At 46.9% G+C, this 21,950-nt stretch overlaps 1 pseudogene; it reads right to left on the bottom strand.

The window, feature by feature from the left end:
* Nucleotides 1-12,699: 12,699 nt before the first annotated feature.
* Nucleotides 12,700-17,117, bottom strand: LOC112611706 (annotated as a pseudogene).
* Between the last annotated feature and the right edge of the window lie 4,833 nt (nucleotides 17,118-21,950).

The raw sequence follows: 21,950 nt of genomic DNA, 5'->3' as shown, positions 1-21,950 counted from the left end.
GTTTTTCAATAAGCTTGTCTTTTTCTATAATGTCATACAGAAATTAAATATCACTTTATTCTGTTAATTATTTTCAAGCTTCTGTGTGTGTTCTATGATTTTTATCCTCAATCGCACAGTTTCCTTTCTCCTAAGAAATTCCTTCTCTGTTCCACTTTTAGCCAGTTGCCCAAAGTAGAAAGGACAATTTGCTTTTCAAGCAACTGGTTATTTTACCGAGAGGGGAAGCCTTCGTAGTCTGTGCAAACACAGTGAAGAGGTTCCCATGTTAGTATCTTGAGTCTTTACATCTCCTCTGACCTCATATACTGTATGTAAAGCTAAACAGGACAACTGCTGCAGAAGCTGGTACAGATGGGGTAGGTTCCAGTGGGACGCAGGGAGGGAAACAGCAGGCCCCAAGAGCTGTCTATGGTAGGCTTGAGGTCGAGGCGGTGACACGGGTTTTTGTTTTTTGTTTTTTGAGACAGAGTCACGCTTTGTCCCCCAGGCTGGAGTGCAGTGACGCGATCTCAGCTCACTGCAAGCTCTGCCTCCCGGGTTCACGCCATTCTCCTGCCTTAGCCTCTGGAGTAGCTGAGACTACAGGTGCCCACCACCACGCCCGGCTAGTTTCTTGTATTTTTAGTAGAGACGGGGTTTCACCACGTTAGCCAGGATGGTCTCGATCTCCTGACCTCGGGATCCGCCCGTCCCGGCCTCCCAAAGTGCTGGGATTCCAGGCGTGAGCCGCCGCGCCCGGCCAGTGACACGGTTTTACCCAGGAGGGACGTAGTTATTAATTGCTCTTCTCACCGTTATTCGAGAGTCTCCTGATGAGGCTTTCTGAGCCCCAGCTCACTGCCTTTGACTGAAGCAACAAAATCCCGGATTTGTGTAGTTGCTCGGGGATGATCACAGTTGGATATTCTGTGGAGCAGAAAGACCTCGGGGCTTGTGGAACGCTGGCCGGAAGACTTAAACCAATTACAGTTTAAGAGCAATGACTGAGCTCGAGGAAAAAACAGATCCCTTTTTCCTTTTTCCACTTCACTTTACTTTTGCTGAGTAATTTTTGCTTAGAAATCAAATTTGCAAAAACATTTTTTTCACAAGTTAAACAGGTGGTACTTTTACTGATACTGCTTGACTTCTAGATTTTGTGCATCAAATATGGGATGACCTCATGCTTGAATTTGTGCTTATTGGACAACATTCAGCCTTAAAAGTTTGAAAACCGTGCTATTGCTTTTTAAGACTGTTTGCCATGGTCTTTTAAGTGTTTGCCAAGGTCAGTTCATAGCAGTCATAATAGTTTCAATTCTGTGCAACTGTTACTTTGCCTTTCAATTTATACTCAGAAGGTCAAAAAACAGGGTTAAACGACAAAACTATAAAGGTGACTCTTATTTATTTGTTTTAAGACAGAGTTTAGCTCTGTCGCCCAGGCTGAAGTGCAGTGGCACAATCTCGGCTCACTACGACCTCCATCTGGAGTTCAAATGATTCTCCTGTCTCAGCCTCCCGAGTAGCTGGGATTACAGGCGCCCACCACTATGCCAGCTAATTTTTGTGTTTTCAGTAGAGACAGGGTTTCACCATGTTGGCCAGGCTGGCCTCAAACTCCTGACCTCAGGTGATCTGCCCGCCTCTGCCTCCCAAAGTGCTGGGATTACAGGCGTGAGCCACTGTGCCTGGCCAAACGTGACTCTTCTTTAAAAGTGTCTTTTAGGGATCTGCAGTTTGTCCTATGCCTCCGTGATTTGGAAACATGATGCTTGGCGTTTGAAGAGCAGGTGGGTATGAACAAATGATTTGTGCAACCAGTCACCACTCCTAAAGCAAATGCAGACTACGCTGTCTTCAAGACAGCTGCCAGCGTGAGAACAGTGCCCGGGCAAGGTTGTTGCAGAAGCTTTAGCAATCTCCGTTCTTCCCCGTCCCTTCCCACACTGATGTCTTCAGTCTCCACCTCTCCTCAGCTCCGGACTCGTGGGTCCAGCCAGATGCTTCCATTTGGTTGTCACGTAGGCAGCTCAGACTTGTGATTCTCTCCCTGCCTCACGGGCTTCGCCTTGCTTTCCTCATTCTACCAACCCATTTCCTTACCCTCAAGCCCTCACATCGCTCCCTCTAAATGGTGCCTCTAACAAATCCTCATCCATCCATCTCAGCACTGGCCACAGCAGCCTCAGCTCAGTCATCTCTGAGGCCACTGCAGTCCTCTCCTCACCAGACCACCTGCTTGCTCTTAGCTCCAGATCCTTCTCTCCAGGGAAGACAGGGTTATCTTTTGAAAGAGGTAAACCAGAGCCTAGGTTCCCTGCTTATATGTGAGGCTAGTCACCTGCACATGGCATAAAGCCCAGATTCGTCCCTGTGGTCTGGAGGTCCTCACCCCCAGCCACTGCCATCCCCCCTGAGCTGCAGCTGAGTGGCCTCCCTGCTCTTCCAGCCAGCTCCGTGCTCATGTCTCAGGTTCTTCCCCAGGCTTTGGCCTGGCCAGCTCCGCTTCTCAGAGAGGCTCTCCTGCCCCATCCAAGGCAAGCTCCTCCTCCGCGCATCACACCGTCCGTTGTGGTGTGGCCTTCATGTCCGCCGCATGTGTTCCTACTTGTTTGCTCTCCCTCCTGTGGAATGTAAGGTCTGCATGACAGGACACCTGGCCGACCCTGCGCGCCTGCATCCTCAGCACCTGGACAGCCTCGCGTGGCCTGCAGGAGTGTGACCGCCGAGTGGCTCTGGTGCGTTTGCCACACTCTCCTGTTCTGGAAGGCTGTCTGCCCACCATCTGCCCTGCTGCAGATGCCCAGCTGTTTCTCCCCACTCCCAGTAAACACTCTTCTCGAGAGAGCCTCCACCTTTGCCCCAAGATTTCTTAGCGGTTTCTTATGTGTCTCCAGGACATATTTCCTAGTAGTAACAGCTAAATGTTTACTGGTGCTTCAGTGTGCCAAGCAGTGTCCTAGGTGCTCTGTGTCTGCTGTGGTACTTAATTCTCAACAGCTTTATGGAGAGAGGGCTTTTTATGGTGGAGGGACCTGAGAGTGGAGAGGAGGGACACAGCCCTTCCTCCTACGGTGGTCTGTCCACAGTGGCATCTGTGGACAGAGATGGATTTGTAGGAGGCTGGGGCTGGTCTGGCCCATGGAGTTGATACTTGTATTACGTAAAGAAAGTAAGGCTCAGAGGGGTTAAGTAATTCACCAGAAGTCACACGGTTAAAACGTTTGAGCTGGGATTCAAACCTTGTTTTTTTCTGACTTAGGTACCCAGTCACAGATGGTGAAAACTATTCTCAGCGTAGAAAACATGGAGCATTGGTGTACGGCTGCTTCTAAAAGTTTGTGTTTGGTTGTAAAGCAGACCTAAGATTGCAAATTAATGTGTCCTGCAGCTAAGATTACTGGAGTCCACAGGAGTGAGGATACTTCTCTTGTCAAGCAGGTAAGACATTCCGCAGGCAAAACTTAAAGTTCTGTACAGCTCAGTGATGATTAATGTGCATCATTACTGATTTAATGAGTCCAGAGACGAGACTGTGTAAGAGGGCAGCTGTTTTTAGTTTTCAGTAAAACTGAGGTTGGGATGATTCTTTATATGCAATACATAGATTTTATGGGACACAGATTTCTGGGCAGAATTACACTGGGCTGTTTCTCACAACTGTGAACTTGTTCTCTTAACTAACATTCCCCCTTTTCTTTTTTTTTTTCTTTTTTTTTTTTTTTTTTTGAGACTGAGTCTGGCTCTGTCGCCCAGGCTGGAGTGCGGTGGCCGGATCTCAGCTCACTGCAAGCTCCGCCTCCCGGGTTCACGCCATTCTCCTGCCTCAGCCTCCCGAGTAGCTGGGACCACAGGCGCCCGCCACTTCGCCCGGCTAGTTTTTTGTATTTTTTAGTAGAGACGGGGTTTCACCGTGTTAGCCAGGATGGTCTCGATCTCCTGACCTCGTGATCTGCCCGTCTCGGCCTCCCAAAGTGCTGGGATTACAGGCTTGAGCCACCGCGCCCGGCCCATTCCCCCTTTTCAATTCAGTATTAAGTTTTTAAATTTTGATACTTAACATGATAGATTATTTCATAGAAGATTGATGAAAGCCTTGCTCTAAAGTGAAAAACTGTTTTCCCAGCCTCTTCCTAAATTAGATCATTTTTTAATATGTCTTTTTCATTAATGAAAACCCACTTGTCAGTTCTCTTAAAGGTACATTTCCTGGCCACTGCACGCTTTTGATACCCAACTCGGTTAGGATGTGTGGGTTTCATATTGATGCTTCCTAAACTCTCAGAGCAGATTCACTTGGCATCTGATAAATTTTACTCACTGTTTAACTTTTATGCAAGTTTTTAGGTTTGCTAGTTGGCTTTTATTGAATTTCAAAATGCCACTTAGCGAACCCCACAAACACAGGCCCAGCTTCTTGTCAGTTCACCTGTCTGTGTCACAGCCATACACACTTAGGACTCCTTGCTCCACACCCCCTTCCAGGTCCAAAAATCCCACAGGACCACGTTAGGGGAAATGGTTTGATACGAATTTATTTTTAAGGATTAGTTTGTTGACTTGTTTTGTGTTTTTACACTATTTCCTGTATTACCTGAGCATGGATAGGAGAATGAACAGATAACTATGAAAATGTTCAGAGCAGTGCCATTCTAAAATAGTTCCTTTGCAAACAGGATTATTAGAGTAAGAAATAGGCAGATGCCCAGGTAGCTTCTAAGGGGGCCCACCATGGTCCCCACATGGCCTTGTGCAGTCCTTCCCTCCAGCCCCATGTTTCCAACCAATAGAAGGCCTCCACATTGAGGGAAATTTCACCTGCCTGATCCCATCACAAAGGATTCTGACTCTTGTCTGCCTACCAGACCCTCCCTTACTGGCCTCAGTAAAGCAAGCTGCCATCCCAGGGAGGGCCACATGGCAAGGAATCAAGTGAGGTTGGAATTGACTGGCAGCTGGCTGCGAACTGAGGCTCCCAGCCCAGCAGGCCAGAAGGAAGTGGATCCTGCTGGCACCAAGTGAAGGCACTTGGAAGTAGGTCCTTCCTCAGTCGGGCCTCAGATGAGACCCCATCTCGGGTGACACCACAACTGCAGCCTGACAGCCCACAGCAGAGGACCCAGCTAAGCTGTGCCCGGATTCCCCATCCCAGACGCTGGAAAATCGATGCTTGTTGTTTGAAGCCTTGGCACCTGTGTAAATTCATTCCACAGCATCAGATAACTAACACAGCGGGTGTTTAATTAAAGAGAAACATCACTGCAGATATAACCAGCTCTTTGAAATCGGCCACTTTGGTGGCAAATAGTTGCTTATAAAAGATTGAGACAAGCCAACAACTGTTGATGTTTTGTGATTAAAAACTCTTTTAACCTTTAACAAAAAACACACTCCCATCTTTTGTTTCACTTTCACTTTTTTTTTTTTTTTGAGACGGAGTTTTGCTTTTGTCACCCAGGCTGGAGTGCAGTGGTGGGATCTCGGCTCACTGCAATCTCCGCCTTCTGGTTTCAAGTGATTCTCCTGCCTCAGCTTCCCGAGTAGCCGGGATTACAGGTGCTTGCCACCATGTCCAGCTAATTTTTGTAGTTTTGGTAGAGACGGGGTTTCACCGTGTTGGCCAGGCTGGATCCTGACCTCGTGATCTGCCCACCTCAGCTGCCCAACGTGCTGGGATTACAGGCGTGAGCCATCGCGCCGGGCCACAGTTTTAATTTTATGCCTCGGTGTAAATGTAGGCACACTGATAAAAGATCCTGTAAGTTAAATTCATGCCAGTGTAAAGGACTAGAAGGATTCAGAACTTAGGGAACAGTAAGGGAGATTATGGAAATGAAAGAAAACGTGACCCATCTGGTCTTTAAGGGATTTGCTTGTCGAGATGGGAGGGGGGTGCAGTGAGGATGCTAGCACCCCTCAAAAGAGAGCCCAACTCTGCAGGCTGACAGCCAAGGCCTTGGGCTTTGGAGAGTGGCTCTGAGTGAAGGTAGAGTTGAGCAAGCACAGCCACAGTTGGAGCCAGAATCCCCCCTGGTGAGTCCTCATCCTGCTGTGTCCTGTGCCCACCCAGAAGATGCACAGGAGCACATGTCACTGGCGGGTAGGTTCTGTGAGCATGTTGGCATAGACAGCCAGGCCAGGCAGCCCTCTTCCCAGTATGACTTCAGAGGGGGAAGGACTCCGCCAGCCCCAACCCCACTGGGTGCAGCCAGATTCTGCTTACGTTTTGGTTGCCCCACGAAATCGCCCTTCTGTCAAATCTGTGAGGAGAGGCAGTCATTTATGCCTTGCTATGCACGAGACGCTGAGGCAGGGCAGGGCAGGGAAGGAACCCTCATCATCTGAGCAGACTCCCAGGGACGTCCTCAGGATGTGTCTAGCGTGGACTGAAAGGCTGCGGGGAGATCTGGGGAGGGTGCAGAGGCCAGGCCTTGCCATATCACAGTTTTGCAGAGGCCACCTCTGTGTCCGTGCGACGTGTACATTTTCAGTCTTGGAAGTTGCTGTTCAGCAGCCTCCCTGGCCCTGTCTTTATGGAAGCGTCTGGAGAGCTCCATGTGCTCTGCTGGTGGAGCCTGCTCGCCTTCGCCCATGTCTCTGCAGCCTCGTTTCCCCTCACTTGCTCCTCGTGTCACGTCCGCCCTCGTACGCCTGGAGTGGGGTAGCCTCTTCCCGACCTGGGCCCCAACACGTCCTGTCTTCCACCAGGACACCTTCCTCAGCAGGAGGATGTCTCCTTCCTGCCTGCCAGGTCCTCAGGGAAGATGGTCCACCCACTAGTGAGGAACTGCTGGGCCATTCTCTGTTGAGCATCTGTTCTGCTCATTAAACCTGAAGTACCGTGAGGTAGGGACCAGGGCTGTGGTCACCTCCGAAGCCTTGGTGCCCAGAGCAGAGCCAGCGTGTGGCAGGGCTCAGACCTTGTGAGAGAACAGACGCATCCAGGGAGGTCTGTGTCTTTAGGCAATGGAAATGTCAAGAGGATATGGACACTGGTTTAACGTAACAGTGCATTTATATCTCAAGCCAAAAGCACACCATGAGAGTGAAGAGAGGCGTAAAACTGCAGTCGGGAGCAGGCCAGGACACTGTTCACCACAGCCACATACCACATGACAGGAGGGGCCTCTGATGGCCACCTGGCCCTGAAGGACGGGAGGAGATGAGCTGCGTAAGGTCTGAAAAGGGAGGCCAGCACGTCATTCACAGCTTCCTTCATTGTTGATAGGGAATTCCAAGAGAATTCTTCCTGGAAATGATAAGCAGTAAGAGATGTGTACGTAGGAATGCGACGGTGCCAAATTGATATACACAAATCAATGGTCTTCCTCTACACAAGGAAATAATGGTCAGCCAGAAAACAGTGGAAGACAAAACAGCAGAAATAAGCTTAGAAATGTGTGAAGTGTATACAAAGGAAACTGTCAGGTCCCCTGGAGCACATCGGAGAATTGAGTTGGAGTGACTTGCCGGACTGCACCGGGGCCTTTTTCCATAGCATGAACAGCGCCCACAAGTGGGGATGGGGCTAGGGCCACAGCAGTCCAGGCAGCATTTCCCCCAGCGGAGGGGGAGCTCTGCAGGTGCCCAGCCTCCCACGCTGTTTCAGTAGCTTGTTAGGAACTCTCCAGACCTGGGTAGTGGCCCAGCCGCCCGTCCCTGCTGTCACTGGGTCTGAGCATCGCCTGTCCTTTGTTTAAATCCTACATTTAGCTGGCAGAGCTCACGCCTGTAATCCCAGCACTTTGGGAGGCCGAGGTGGGCGCATCACAAAGTCAGGAGATGGAGACCATCCTGGCTAACATGGTGAAACCCCGTGTCTAATAAAAATATAAAAACAAAATTAGCCGGGCGTGGTGGTGGGTGCCTCTAGTCCCAGCTACTTGGGAGGCTGAGGCGGGAGAATGGTGTGAACCCGGGAGGCGGAGCTTGCAATGAGCCCAGATCACGCCACTGCACTGGGCGACAGAGCAAGGCTCCATCTCAAAAAAAAAAAAAAAAAGAAATCCTACCTTTAGCATCTACATCTATCTATATTAGGATTTTACATGTCTTTTTAACTGTGCCAGAATTTTATGAGGGTTGTTATGGCAATTTTTTTTTGTTTTTTTTTTGTTTTTTTTTTGGAGAGACAGGGTCTCGCTCTGTGACCCAGGCCAGAGTGCAGTGGCACGATCATAGCTCACTGGGACCTTGAACTCCTGGCCTGAAGCGATCCTCCTTCCTCAGCCTCTCAAGTAGCTGGGACTACAGGGTGCACCACCACACCTGGCTGATTTTTGTATTTTTTGTAGAGAAGGGGTCTTGCTATGTTGCCCAGGCTGGTCTGAAACTCCTGGGCTCAAGGAATCCTTCCACCTTGGCCTCCCAAAGTGCTGGGATTACAGGCGTGAGCTACTGGTCTGGCCCAGTTCTTGGTGTTAGTTACAAAGTTGCATAGATTTTGAGTAGTCAGCCCCTAACTCTGCCCATTAGCCCGATTTTACCCTGGGAATGTGAAGCTTATCAGGAACGCGTATTTTGTGTTAAAGTAGAAGATAACAATAACTGAAGCTGTCAGTTCTCTCTAAACCAATTTCTACATTTAATGCCTTTCCAGTATTGATACCTACTAGGTGTTGATTCAAGTAGAAAAGTGGTTCTTAGGTTGGCATGGCAGTGCCGACAGGACAGCCAACAGGATGTGCTGCAGAGGGAGACTGATGGCGTCTGGTTCTCCCGGGCACACCACACAGGATGTCACTGTCAGCCTCCTGGTGCCGACATCAAGGTGAGGAAATGTGTGCTCCCTCTGAGAGATGGTGGCCTCCTGTTCCTAGGCTTTCTCTCTGGAAGGGACCAGTCCTCGGGACTCACAGGTGTCACCTTCTGCTGGTGGTCCATTTCTGCCATGCTTGGTGGTTGGGTTTAATGCAGGAGGGAAGCTATTAGGAAGAAACATAGCAACAACTAAGCCTGCATGTCAGCCTCTGCCTGCTGCAATCCCAGGTCTTCTCTCAGTGGAAACTCGTGGGGCCACATCCAATCCTAACAGTAACTAAAGCAGCCTGAGTGAGACTGGCTTATGAAAAGATCAGTGAAACAGAATGGAATCCAGAAAGACTCAGATACACACAGAAATTTAGCAGATGGTAAATGGCAACATTTCAGTGAGAAAGAGATGGGTTAGCCCAAAATCGCTTCCAGGTGAATCACATGTTAGAAATAAAACTAAGAGTCCCAGAAGAAAATATGAGAGAACAATTTCAGTTATTCATTTCCAATCAGAAACAAAACTAAAGTTTTCTCTCACCAGCGCAGCATGTGAGTTCTCAGAATTAACCAGGTGGCTTCACGCAGGAATGTTAGCTTTGCACATGAAGTGTGTTCTAATTTGGTGTACACCGTGAGGAAACGGAGGCTGAGCAAGCGAAGCGGTTTAGTTACCTTCTGGGCCGGTCACCCGGGAGGTCCTCTGTGGGAAAGAGATCTGGACAGGTTTCTCTGGTCCTTTTTAGCTCAGGACTGCTGTCCAGCACCCGCCCTTGCTAGGATACCTTCAGTGGTGTGGCTGCTGGTTGCTGTATTGCAGACAAATGTTTGTCTCTCCCTCTTTCTGTTAGTTTAATAGCAATCTTAAGCCACTTAAGAGGTTTTAAATGTTTCCAGTTATTTAAATCTTTAGACCATGAAGAAAGCCATTGTTTTCTAGGGTGCTAAGGAGGGTGGTGGGCCAGTTCCCTTCCAGAGCCTAAGCCTGAGGCTACCCCTAAAACTGATTAAAGATCAGTTACTAAAATATGCGAATCGTGCAAAGATGACCAAGAGAATAAAATAAAAAAGATGTAAACAGTATGTAAAGTGTGATACTTTTCTGTAAGGAAAATTACTCGTATTGGATGCAGGTGCACCCAGAACACGTCAGGGAACATCTGCAGGCGGAGAAAGCAGGGTGCCTTTGAGAAGGCGGATGGCAGGATGTTTGTTGTTCATGTAACGTCTTTCTGTCACGTTTGATTTTTGAATAATATGTATTATTTCTGTGGTCTGAAAAGGTGGGGGAGAGACCAAAAGTCAGAGAATATAACCAACCCAACACACCAGAAGCTAGTGAAGCCGTCTGAATGGCTCATCCCAGGGTAAGTTCCCATGTGCTAAGCGGGAATCAAAAGTGTGGGGTCTTCATGGCGCCCGGTGCATGCACAATTGAGTGGATCTGCTGCCAGCACGTGTTGTGCTGTGCCTGCACTTGGCCTGCCTGCACGTGCTGTGCCCGCACAGGGCTTGCATTGGTACCAGGCTGGGGCGGTCTGGGGAGGGCCTGGGGAAGGCCGACTAGGGCCTCCACTGTGGGACGCAGTCCTCAGACCTGGCTGCTTTACTGTACGTGACACATCAAATGGGGGTGCAGGTGTTTTATGTTGGCCCACAATGGGGGAATCAGGTAGGTGTGCCCCGGCATCCTTGCTGCTCGGTGCAGCGCGCAGGGCTCGCGAGTTAAAAGCAAGCGCCCCCGCGGGTGGGGACGGGCCCTGGGCGGTTCTCGGCTACACCGTCCTGCCCGGCTTCCCTGCGAGGCGGGCGGCCGTGGGACTCGTTCCACAAAGGCTGCCTCTCACTGCGGCCGCCGGTCACCGCAGAGCTGTCAGGTACGTCAGTCACGCCGCTTTGTGGTCATGTCACGGGCGTAATCCCGAGATGAGGTGGCCACAAAGAGCCGTGAATGAGGTGGTAATTGCGTTCAAGGGAAAAAGAGTTAAAGAAAAAAAGACTTTCCTTTCTCACAAGATCCGTGAAAGAAGTGACAGCTCATATTTTAAAGCTGGAGCAAGATAATTGTGGTGCGAGATCTTTGTGTTCTCTGGAAAACGCTGCGTGCGCACGATGAATATTCAAACGCCGGTTTGCGCTGTGAATCCCGGATCGCGGGGCCGGGCCGTCTGCAGGCCGCGGGGGGTCGGCGCGGCCGCGGGAGGGAGCCACACCCCGGGCCTGGGCGCTGCGGGGACGCGCCCCTCGGGAGCCGCTGGGAGACGAGTCGGCGCCGGGCAAGCAGCCTGTGCCGGGGAACCCGAGGCAGCCGTGCTCGGCCGCGGCTCGCTCCGCACTCGGTGCCAGAAAACGCCCAGGGGAGCGGGGCGGCCCCAGGGCCTCCTTCCGGAGCGCGGAGTCCAGTCCCCCGTGTGGGGCGCCCGCACCTTCCCCTCAGCGGCCGGAGCCCCAGGAGGCCCGGGCAGAAGCGAACCGTCGCCGCCCGGCGGGGCCCGGGGCTCAGGCTGCAGAGCTGGGGGTCCCCGTGGGCGCGTGTTTCAGGGGTCCGGGGGCGCGTCCGCGGGGTTCCGGGGCAGCAGCAGGAGGCGCCGGCCCGGGAGGATCCGGATCCGGACAACCGCGGTCGCGGTGGGAGGCGGCGCCAGGCCACGTGGGGCGGACGGAGGCGGGAATGGCGACCCCTGTGCGGGGGACCTCGGGAGGAAACGCCCGGCCTGGCGCGGGTTGTGCGGGCGGCCGGGTGCTCCGGGCTCAGCCTAGTCCTGCATTTCAGGGGCTGGAGGCGGAGGGGAGCCGTGGAGCCCGCTCCCCACGGACAGAGGCTCAGGTGGGGAGGCCGGGCCCAGCCGCAGCCGCGCTGCCCCGCTCCTTGGCTCCAGCGCCAGGGCTGCCCCGCCGCGCCCCCGGCTTTCTGCCTCTCACCCTCGCCCTCTGCCCTCTGCCCTCTCTCCTAAAGCCAGTCCTTCCTGTTTCTCCCGGGGGCTTCCCCGGGGGCTTCATCTGTGTCCCACCCCCGCTCTGGGGTAAAGAAAGGGCCCCGCGGCCGGGCGGCCTGGGTTTAAGGGTCTGTCCGCCAGACTTACGGTACTTTACCTCTCTGTGCCTCAGTTTCCTCATCTGAAAAGCAGAGCTCGTACTAGCCCTGACCTTGCAGGTGCTGAACATCAAATGAGCTCATACAAGGGAAGGGGTCGTGTTACCGGTAGAGGGTCGCGACTGCGCGTTGTCCAGGTTGTTGGCGTTTTGAACAAAGAAATGGACAGAACGTGCGGCAAAGCAAGGAAAGAAGGAAGCCACGAAAGCAGGGATTTACTGAAAACGAAAGTACACTCCACAGTGTGGGGGCGGCCTGAGCAGGCTCAAGGGCTGCCCCGGAATCTTCTCTGTCCAGATACCCGCTGGAGGTTTGCATTGGCCACTCATGTGCTCCCCTCCTGTAAATAAAGTGGCGGCCCGGATCGGCCTGATTGGTTGCAGAAAGCAGCTAACCCGAGGCTGAAGTTACAAAGGTCGCTCCTGCGCAAACATCTGATTGGTTGCAAAAAGCTGACGTTAAGAGGCTAAAGTGAAAGTTACAGGGTTGGACGAATATGCAAACGAAGACTGGCGGCAGTGAGTCTGACTGGTTGTGGGCAGCCAACTTCTTTTCCGCCGCACAGGGAAGGTGGGGGGTTTGCAAAGGGAGTAACCTCTGGTCCTTTTGTTACTTAGGCGTGGCAAGTTAGAGTTTTCCTTTCAATTTAGTTCTAGAAAGTCCGGCGTGAAACGGCCTAAGGTTCCCTGCCTCCATACCCTGTTCTCCTGCCTCACTCAGACCCGTGAGTCCTAGAAAGGATGGCCACCGCTGGCCGCCACATCGTCGGGGTCTCGTGCATCCCTGCTCTTGCACCTCAGGAGGCGAGGCTGGGCTGCCCTGGGTTCGGATCTGCCCTTTGGAAGTGCTGTGTTCTGTTTTGGTTTTGCTCATTTGGTTGTTTGGTGGGAGTTGGCGGGGCATGGGCAGAAAGTGGCGCCCCTGGAGAGGCGCGGCCCGAACACTGGGGTGCAGCCCGCTGTGAATCCATGCACTGAGACGCCGCCACCTGCCCCGGTGTGGGTGCCTGTGCGTCCTGCTTTGTGGTCATCCTGGCTGCTTCAGCACACAGGTGTCTAATCTTTAAGCAGAAAGAAGACGTGGTCACCCCCCAACCCCTAGACTCTGTATGTGTGTGAAGTTTTCAGTGTTGTCTCAGGGGCAAGGAGAGGCGCTCAGCACGCAGGAGCTGCGGCACCAGGCAGGAAGTCACCAAAGAGGGAGTCCAGGTCAAAAGGGACTTGGAGACACAACAGAAGCAACCACAGAGACCTTGTCTGAATCCTGACTGGAACAAGCCACCCGACAAAAGACATTTTGAGACAAGAGAAATTGAAACACTGACAAGGGATTAGATATTAAGGGAGTACTGTTAATTTTGTTGGGCGTGATAATGATAATTTTTAAAAAATTTCTTGGCTGGGTGTGGTGGTGAGCCAGCGCTCCCAGCACTTTGGGAGTCTGAGGCGGGAGAATCGTGAGCCCCGGAGTTCGAGACCAGCCTGGGCAACATAGCACGACCTCAACTCTACAGAAAATTTTAAAACCTAGGCAGGCATGGTGGGAGGCCAAGGTGGGCCGATGACTTGAGGTCAGGAGTTTTTGAGACCAGCCTGGCCAACATTACAAAAATTAGCCAGGCGTGATAGCGCACACCTGTAATACCAGCTACTAGGGAGGCTGAGCCGGGACAGTTGGTTGAACCCAGGGGCAAAGGTTGCAGTGAGATCGTGCCACTGCACACCAGCCTGGGCGACAGAGCGAGACTCCATCTCAATAAATGAATAAATAAATAAATAAATAAAATGTCTGCAATAAAAAATGTTTTAAGTTGAAGAGTAAGATCACAAAAATAATACTCAGATATAACAAGTTTTCCTTCTGTGACTCATGAAGGACTCCAGAGGCCAGGATGGGGGCGAGAGCCACTACCTCCATGTGGCACATGGGTTGCCCGGTGCTCCAGGCCTGCCCAGCCTCGGGGCCTGGCACCTGCTGCTCCCTTGGCCTGGAATGTTCTCACCCAAGACCCCTGCATCTGACTCTCACCTCCTTCCTTGTGTGTTCCTCACGTGTCTTTTTCATGAGGTCTTCCTTCACTTCTCTGAATAGAACTCCCTCTTCTCCTCCTCCCAATCCCTCTGCCCTCCAGTTTGACACCAAAGTACCTTTCACCCACTGAGGTCCTGTGTCACAGAATGAAACTGTGGGGGCAGGGTTTTGTTCTGCTCACTAACGGATATCCTCGGACAGTATGTATGTATGTGTATATTTATTTCTGTTTCTTTTTTCTTTTCTTTTTTTCCTACTAAACAACCAAACAGGCAAAACCTAGCACAGTGTTTAATGGTGGGAGATCCCTGATGGATCTCCGCCGGGTCTCTGCCAGGACATGAAGAAGCGGCTCAGGTTCCAGGCTTCTGTCAGATGTGCCGGCTGTCTAGGCTCCCAGGGCCTTCTATTCTTACAGCAGGTGGCCGCCATGCCCCTGACGTTTCCCTGACACACAGGCTGCCTCCAGGGCCATCGCCGAGTCGGTGCAGACTTGCAGACCCATGGAAACCCAGCGGGCCCCTTAGAGGTTTGGGAAGGAGAGGTCACCATTGCTGGCTCTACTGTGACTGTCCTGACTTGGCCCTCACTGGGCATTAATGCTTCAATTTCACAATGCGCTTGGGCAGATGTCCCTGGTCCTAAGAGAGGCCCCGCTCATCCCAGGCGCACTTACTTAGTATTAGAGAGCGCCCATCTTTATCTTAAGTGAAAAAGAAAGAAAGAAAAGAAAGAAATAACAACGCTGTAGACCAATTGAGCCTAGCAGACACATACAAAACACTCCACCCAGCAACAGCAGAATATTCATTCTTCTCAAATGTACACAGATGTACATAGATCACAGGTTATGCCACAAAAGAAATTCTTAACAAATTTAAGAAGATCGGGCCGGGCGCGGTGGCTCCTGCCTGTAATCCCAGCACTTTGGGAGGCCGAGGTGGGTGGATCACAAGGTCAAGAGATCGAGACCATCCTGGCTAACGCAGTGAAACCCCGTCTCTACTAAAAATACAAAAAAATTAGCCGGGCGAGGTGGCGGCGCCTGTAGTCCCAGCTACTTGGGAGGCTGAGGCAGGAGAATGGCGTGAACCCGGGAGGCGGAGCTTGCAGTGAGCCGAGATCACACCTCTGCACTCCAGCCTGGGTGACAGAGCGAGACTGATCGAAGTCATACAAAGCATCTTTCTAAACCACAATGGAATGAAACTAGAAACCAATAGTAGTAGGACAAGGAGAAAATTCCCAAATATATGGAAATTAAACAACACACTCTGAACAACCAATGGGTCAAAGAAGAAACACAAAGGAAATTACAAAATATCTTGAGAAAAAATGACAATAAAAACACAACATAACAAAAGTTATGGGAGTAGCAAAAGTAGTACTAAAGAAACAGTTTATAGCACAGAACATGTACGTTAAGAAATAACAGATCTCAAATCAACAACCTAACTTTACACTTCAAGAAATTAGAAAAACAAAAACAAACTAAAAACAAACCTAGCAGGGGGAAGAATACCATAGGCAGAAAGTGAAGAACAGCCAGCAAGTGCAGAGATCACACGGTGAGAGAGGAAGCAAGAGGGCACAGGGGATGGTGCCAGGCTCTAGTTAACAACCAGCTTCCACAGGAACTAACAGAGCAAGAACTCATGGCAAAAACAGCACCAAGCCATTCATGAAGGATCTGCCCCCATCACCCAAACGCTTTTCACTAGACCCCGCCTCTCAACACTGACACACTGAGGATTAACTTTCAACATGATATCTGACGGTAACGAGCAAACCATATCCAAACCACAGCAGTGCCGCTGCTATGGAAAACAGTGTGGAGATCCCTCAAACAATTAAAAATGGAATTAACATACAATCCTTGAACCTTGAGGATAGTACACTAAGTGAAATAAGCCGGTCACAAAAAGAAAAATGCTAAATGTTAGTTTCATTTATTTTGTTTTTATTTTTGTGGATTGCTTTTACATTTTTTATTTAATATTGATTTCTAATTATTATGTAAAATGTTTACATGGTTCTAAAATCAAATCTAAAACAAAGGAATCGAAATCAACAACAAAGGAAGGTACGTTCCGATTAGTCTAACTTCCATCTGTTGTTTCCAATACCCAGTTCCCTCCCTCATTCTATAAATAACAATTTTTATATGTGTATATATATAATGGTTATTACTATTTTAGAAAGAGAATATTCCACAATAATTAAGAGCATAGGCTTTATAGTTATGAATTCCTTCATTTAGCAAGTATTTAGTTCACACCTATTATGTGCCAGACTTGTGTTAGACCTTGGAGATATAGTAGTGGTCTATGTCATCATAGAACTTCTTTTTTAAAAATTGTGGACAAAAACATATAAATTTTACCATTTTAACCATTTCTAGTTCAGTTTAGTCGTGTTCACTGTAAGTACCTTGTGTGCATCAGAGTTCTAGAAATTTTCACCTGGTAAAACTGAAACTCTAGACCCATTGAAGAAAAACTCCTTTCTCCCTTTTCCCAGATGATTAAGATCCCACCAATAAAATCTTTCCCCATGTGTCATGCGGTGTATCTGTCTGTAACCTTTACCATACCAACTGATACGGCTGACTGATGAAATTGAGTTTCAGGTTGTAACCAGTGCATCCTCTTCATTATCAACATTAATATCAAATACATTTACCAGGCCATCAGGTGAACCTGAGACTACCATGTTGGGATTGCTGGGATGGAAATGTACTTGAGTGACATCATCGCTATGTGTCTCTGAATATGCACCAATCGCGTCTTGAGTTGTACGTAAATCCTGAGAATTCATCCTTGCATCCCAAAACACCAGCCATGCATCATCAACTTTTCTGTACCAGCACAAAGATCATTACAGTTAATATCAAAATGGATAAAAGTATTGGAAGGGTAATCCTTGAAGAGCTGGACAGGTTTTTCACTGGCTACTCGAGCTTCCCAACATTTTACAGTGCCATCAGTATATCCTGAATATACACTGTCACAGGAATTCTCAAAAATTTCACTCGATTAAGAAGTCCAGGATATCCACTAAATTCTCAGAGTACATTTAATCTTTCTCTATCATATATTCTGATCGATCCATTAGAATATAAAACAGCAACCAAGTTTTATTTTCCTGCTTGCACAGTCTTTGATATGTCTATGCCAAGAAGTTAAGTGGGTTTTTTGGTTCCTGAGGAACGTTTAACAATGTGCAGATTAGCAAACTGTTCCTCAGTCTTTTCCATATCAACAGTAGCATCCAAGGATAGTAAAACTCCAGAAATCCCACTTTTAGGTATTTACTCAAGAGAAATAACAGCTTATGTCCATACAAACACTTGTACACGTGTTCATCACAACTTTATTTATAACAGCCAAATACCTCAGCAGTTGGCCCCCAGTGAGTACTGGAGAAAATGCAGGCTCCCAGATTTCTTTCTTGATTTCTTTTTCAGATTGTTTACTCTTGGCATATGTAACTCCTACTGATTTTTGTATGTTGATTTTGTATCCTGCAACTTTACTGGATTTGTTTATCAGTTCTAACAGTTTTTTGGTGGAGTCTTTAGATTTTTCTAAGTGTAAGATCACGTCATCTGTGAAAAATGCTAATTTGTCTTAATTCTTTCCAATTTGGATGTCATTTATTTCTTTCCCTTGCCTAATTGCTCTGGTTAGGACTTACAGTATTATGTTGAATAAAAATGGTGAAAGTAGCCAGGTGCAGAGGCTCACACCTGTAATCTCAGCACTCTAGGAGGCCAAGGTGGACAGATTGCTTGAGGCCAGGAATTCAAGACTAGCCTGGGTAACATGGAGAAACCCCGTGTCTACTAAAAATATAAAAATTAGGCAGACACAGTGGTGCATGCCCGTAATCCCAGCTACTTGTGAGGCTGAGGCATGAGAATCACTTGAACCCAGGAGGCGGAGGTTGCAGTGAGCTGAGATCACACCACTGCACTCCAGCCTGGGTGACAGAGCGAGACTCTGTTTCAAAAAAAGAAAGAGTTGAAAGTAAGTGTTTGACTTGTTCCATATGTTAGAGGAAGGGCCTTCAATTTTTCCCTATTCAGTACCATATAAGCTGTGGAACTGTTATATATAGCCTATATTATTTTGAGGTATGTTCCCTTTATACTCAGTTTGATGATGGGTTTTATCACAAAGGGATGCTGAGTTTTATTGAGTGCTTTTTCTGGATGTGTTGAGATGATCATATAGTTTTTGTTCTTGGTTCTATTAATGTGATGTATCACATTTATTGATTTGTATATGTTAAACCATCCTTGCATCTCTGGGATAGATCCCATTTGACCATGGTGAATAATCACTTTAATGTGTTGTTAAATTCAATTTTGCTAGTATTTTGTTGAAGATTTTTGCCTCTATGTTCAATCAGTGATACTGACTTACCATTTTCTTTTTTTGTTGTGTCCTTGTCTGGTTTTGGTATCAGGGAAATGATGGCTTCAGAGAACAAGTTAGGAAGTATTCCCTCTACTTCAATTTTTTTTTTAGGGGTTTGAATAGAATTGGTTCTAGTTCTTTGTAAAACGTTTGGTAGAATTCAACAGTGAAGCCATTATATCTAGGCTTTTTTTTTTTTTTTTTGAGACAGAGTCTCACTCTGTCGCCCAGGCTGAAGTGCAGTGGCATGATCTCAGCTCACTGCAAGCTCTACCTCCCGGGTTCACACCATTCTCCTGCCTCAGCCTCCCGAGTAACTGGGACTACAGGTGCCCGACACCACACCCGGCTAATTTTTTTTTTCCTGTATTTTTTTTAGTAGAGATGGAGTTTCACCATGTTAGCCAGGATGGTCTCGATCTCCTGACCTCGTGATTTGCCCACCTCAGCCTTCCAAAGTGCTGGGATTATAGGCGTGAGCCACTGCGCCTGGCCGCTTTCTTTCTTTTTTTCACAGAAAACTTTTTATTATGGCTTTTATCTTCTTACTCATTTTGGTTTGTTGAAGTTTTCTATTTCTTCATAGTTCAGTCTTGATGGGGTGAATGTGTCCAGGAATGTATCCATTTCTTCTATGCTTTCTGATTTGTTGGCATATAGTTATTCACAATAGTCTCCAATGATTCTTTGTATTTCTGTGGCCTAGTTGTTATGTCTCCTTTTTTGTTTCTAATTTTATCTATTTGGGTCTTCTTTCATTTTTCTCTTAGTCTAGCTAAAGACTTTCATCTTTTCTTTTTTAAAAAACACAACTTTTCATTTTGTTGATTTCTGTATTTTTTTTAAGTCTCAATTTTGTTTATTTTTGCTCTGATCTTTATTATTTCTTTCTTTCTACTAATTTTGGGTTTGGTTTGTTCTTGCTTTTCTAATTCCTTGAGGTGTATTTTAGGTTGTTTATTCGAAGTCTTTCTACATTTTTGATAAAGCCATTTATTGCTATAAACTTCCCTGTTAGTACTGCTTCTGCCACATCCCATAGATTTTGGTATGTTGTATTTTCATTTTCATTTGTTTCAAGAAATTTTTTAATTTCCTTTTAAATTCCTTCATTAACCTATTGATCATTCAGGAGCACATTGTTTAATTTCCATGTGCTTGTGAAGTTTCTGAGGTTCCTCTTATTGATTTCTACTGTTATTCCATCATGGTCAGAAACACATACTTGATATGATTTCTGCATTTTTGAATTTGTTGAGACTTGTTTTGTGGCCTAAGATGCGGTTTATTTTGGAGATTATTCCCATGTGCTGATGAAAAGAATGTGTATTCTGTAATAATTGGGTGAAATGTTCTGTAAATGTCAGTTAGGCCTAGTAAGTCTTGGGTATAGTTTAAATATTTTTTTTTTGGCTTTCTGTCTGGATGATCTGTCCATTAATGAGTAGGGTGTTAAAGTCCCCTACTATTACATTTCAGTCTATCTCTCCGTTTAGATCTGTTAATGTTTGCTTTTATATACTCAGGTGCTCTGGTATTGGGTGCATACATATTTATAATTGTTATATTCTGTTGTTGAATTTACTCTTATCATTAAACAGTGACCTTCTTTGTATCTTTTTAGTCTTTGACTTGTAGTCTGAGATAAATATAGCTACATCTGCTCTTTTTTAGTTTCCAGTCCCATGGAATATGTTTTCCTACCCCCTCAATCTATGTGTGTCTTTATAGGTGAAGGTGGTTTCTTGTAGGCAGCATATATTTGGGTCTTGTTTCTTTATTGATTCAGCCATTTTATGCCTTTTATCTAAGAGGACTGAGTCCTTTTATGTTCAGTGTTATTAATCATAAGTGAGGACTTACTACTGTCATTCTGTTGCTTGTTTTCTGATTGTCTTGTACATCCTTTCTCCTTTTCTTCCTTTCTTGCTACCTTCTTTTGTTGTTAACTTATTTTGTCTTGTAGCATGTTTTAATTTGTTTCTTCTTATTTTTAGGAAATCTATATAGGTTTTGGATTATGGCTACCATGAAGCTTATAAAAAGCATCTTATAAGTTATTTTAAAGAGATAACAACTTATCTTAGATTACAAAGAAAAAAAATAATTCTGCAGTTGAACTTCATCCCCCCATATTTTAACTTTTAGTTGTTTCAATTTACATATTTTTACATTATCTATTTCTTAACAGGCTGCTATAACTATTATTGTTTTTGATATATTTGTCTTTTGGACTTCATGCTAGAGCTATGAGTGGACTGCACAACACAATTGCAATATTAGGGTATACTGGGTTTGTCTGAGCTGAATACTTAATTTTACCTGTAGGTTTTATACCTTCAAATGTTTTTCATTTTTTATTTTTTTCTTTTGGCATTTTAGTGTTTTTTTTTTTTCCAGATTAAAGAACTATCTTTAGCATTTCTTGTAAGATGGGTGTGGTGGTGGTTAACTCTCAGTTTTGTTTGAAAAAGACTATCTCTTCTTCATATTTGAAGGATGACTTTGCTGGGTACAGTATTGTTGAATGGCAGGGTTTTTTTTATTTCATCACTTTGACGATGTGGCCTCACTCTTTCTTGGCTTGTGTGGTTGCCATTGAGAAGTCTGTTGCTGGACAAATCGTAGCTCCTTTATGTGTGATTTACTTCTGTTCTCTTGCTGGTTTTAGGACCTTTTCTTTGTTCTTGACCTTTCAGAGTTTGTCTTATTTGAGTCAAATCTGGTGATCTCTCACCTTCTTGTACCTGGTTATTTATATCTTTCTCAAGGTTTGGAAAGTTTTCTATTTTTCTTTTTGAATATGCTTTCTACTCCCCTTACTCTTGTTCAACTCCCTCTTGAACACCAATAATTCTTAAGTTTGTTTGTTTAAAGTAATTTTCTATATTTTATAGGTAATCTTTGTTCATTTTCACTCTTTTTTTGTCTTTTCTCCTCATACTGTGTATTTTCAAATAGGTTGTCTTCGACCTCATTGATTCTTTCCTGTGCTTCATCTATTCTGCTGTTGAGAGCCTCTAATAACTTTTCAGTTCAGTACATGTATTTCTCAGTTCTAAGAGTTGTGTGTGATCTTTTTAATTATTTCAATCTCTTTGTTAAATTTCTCAATTGCTTTTCTGTGTTATCATGAAGATCATTGAGTTTCCTTAAAACTGCAGTTTTGGGGTGAGCATGATGGCTCACACCTATAATCCCAGTGCTTTGAGAAGCTGAGATAGGAGACCTACTTGAGGCCAGGAGTTTGAGACCAGGCTGGAAAAAAATAGTGAGACTACATTTTTACATAAAGATAATTAAAAAAGAAATTAGCGGCCGGGTACAGTGGCTCAAACCTGTAATCCCAGCACTTTGGGAGGCCGAGACGGGCGGATCACGAGGTCAGGAGATCGAGACCATCCTGGCTGACACGGTGAAACCCCGTCTCTACTAAAAAATACAAAAACTTAGCCGGGCGAGGTGGCGGGCACCTGTAGTCCCAGCTACTCGGGAGGCTGAGGCAGGAGAATGGCGTAAACCCAGGAGGTGGAGCTTGCAGTGAGCTGAGATCCGGCCACTGCACTCCAGCCAGGGCGACAGAGCGAGACTCCGTCTCAAAAAAAAAAAAAAAAAAAAAAGAAATTAGCCAGGTATGGTGGCATACACCTGTAGTCCTAGCTACTTGA

Source organism: Theropithecus gelada, chromosome 18 (genome assembly GCF_003255815.1).
Source record: "Theropithecus gelada isolate Dixy chromosome 18, Tgel_1.0, whole genome shotgun sequence".
Classification (NCBI taxonomy): domain Eukaryota; kingdom Metazoa; phylum Chordata; class Mammalia; order Primates; family Cercopithecidae; genus Theropithecus; species Theropithecus gelada.
The sequence above is the reverse complement of the archived record's forward strand: the minus strand, read 5'-3'. Positions and strand labels throughout refer to the sequence as shown.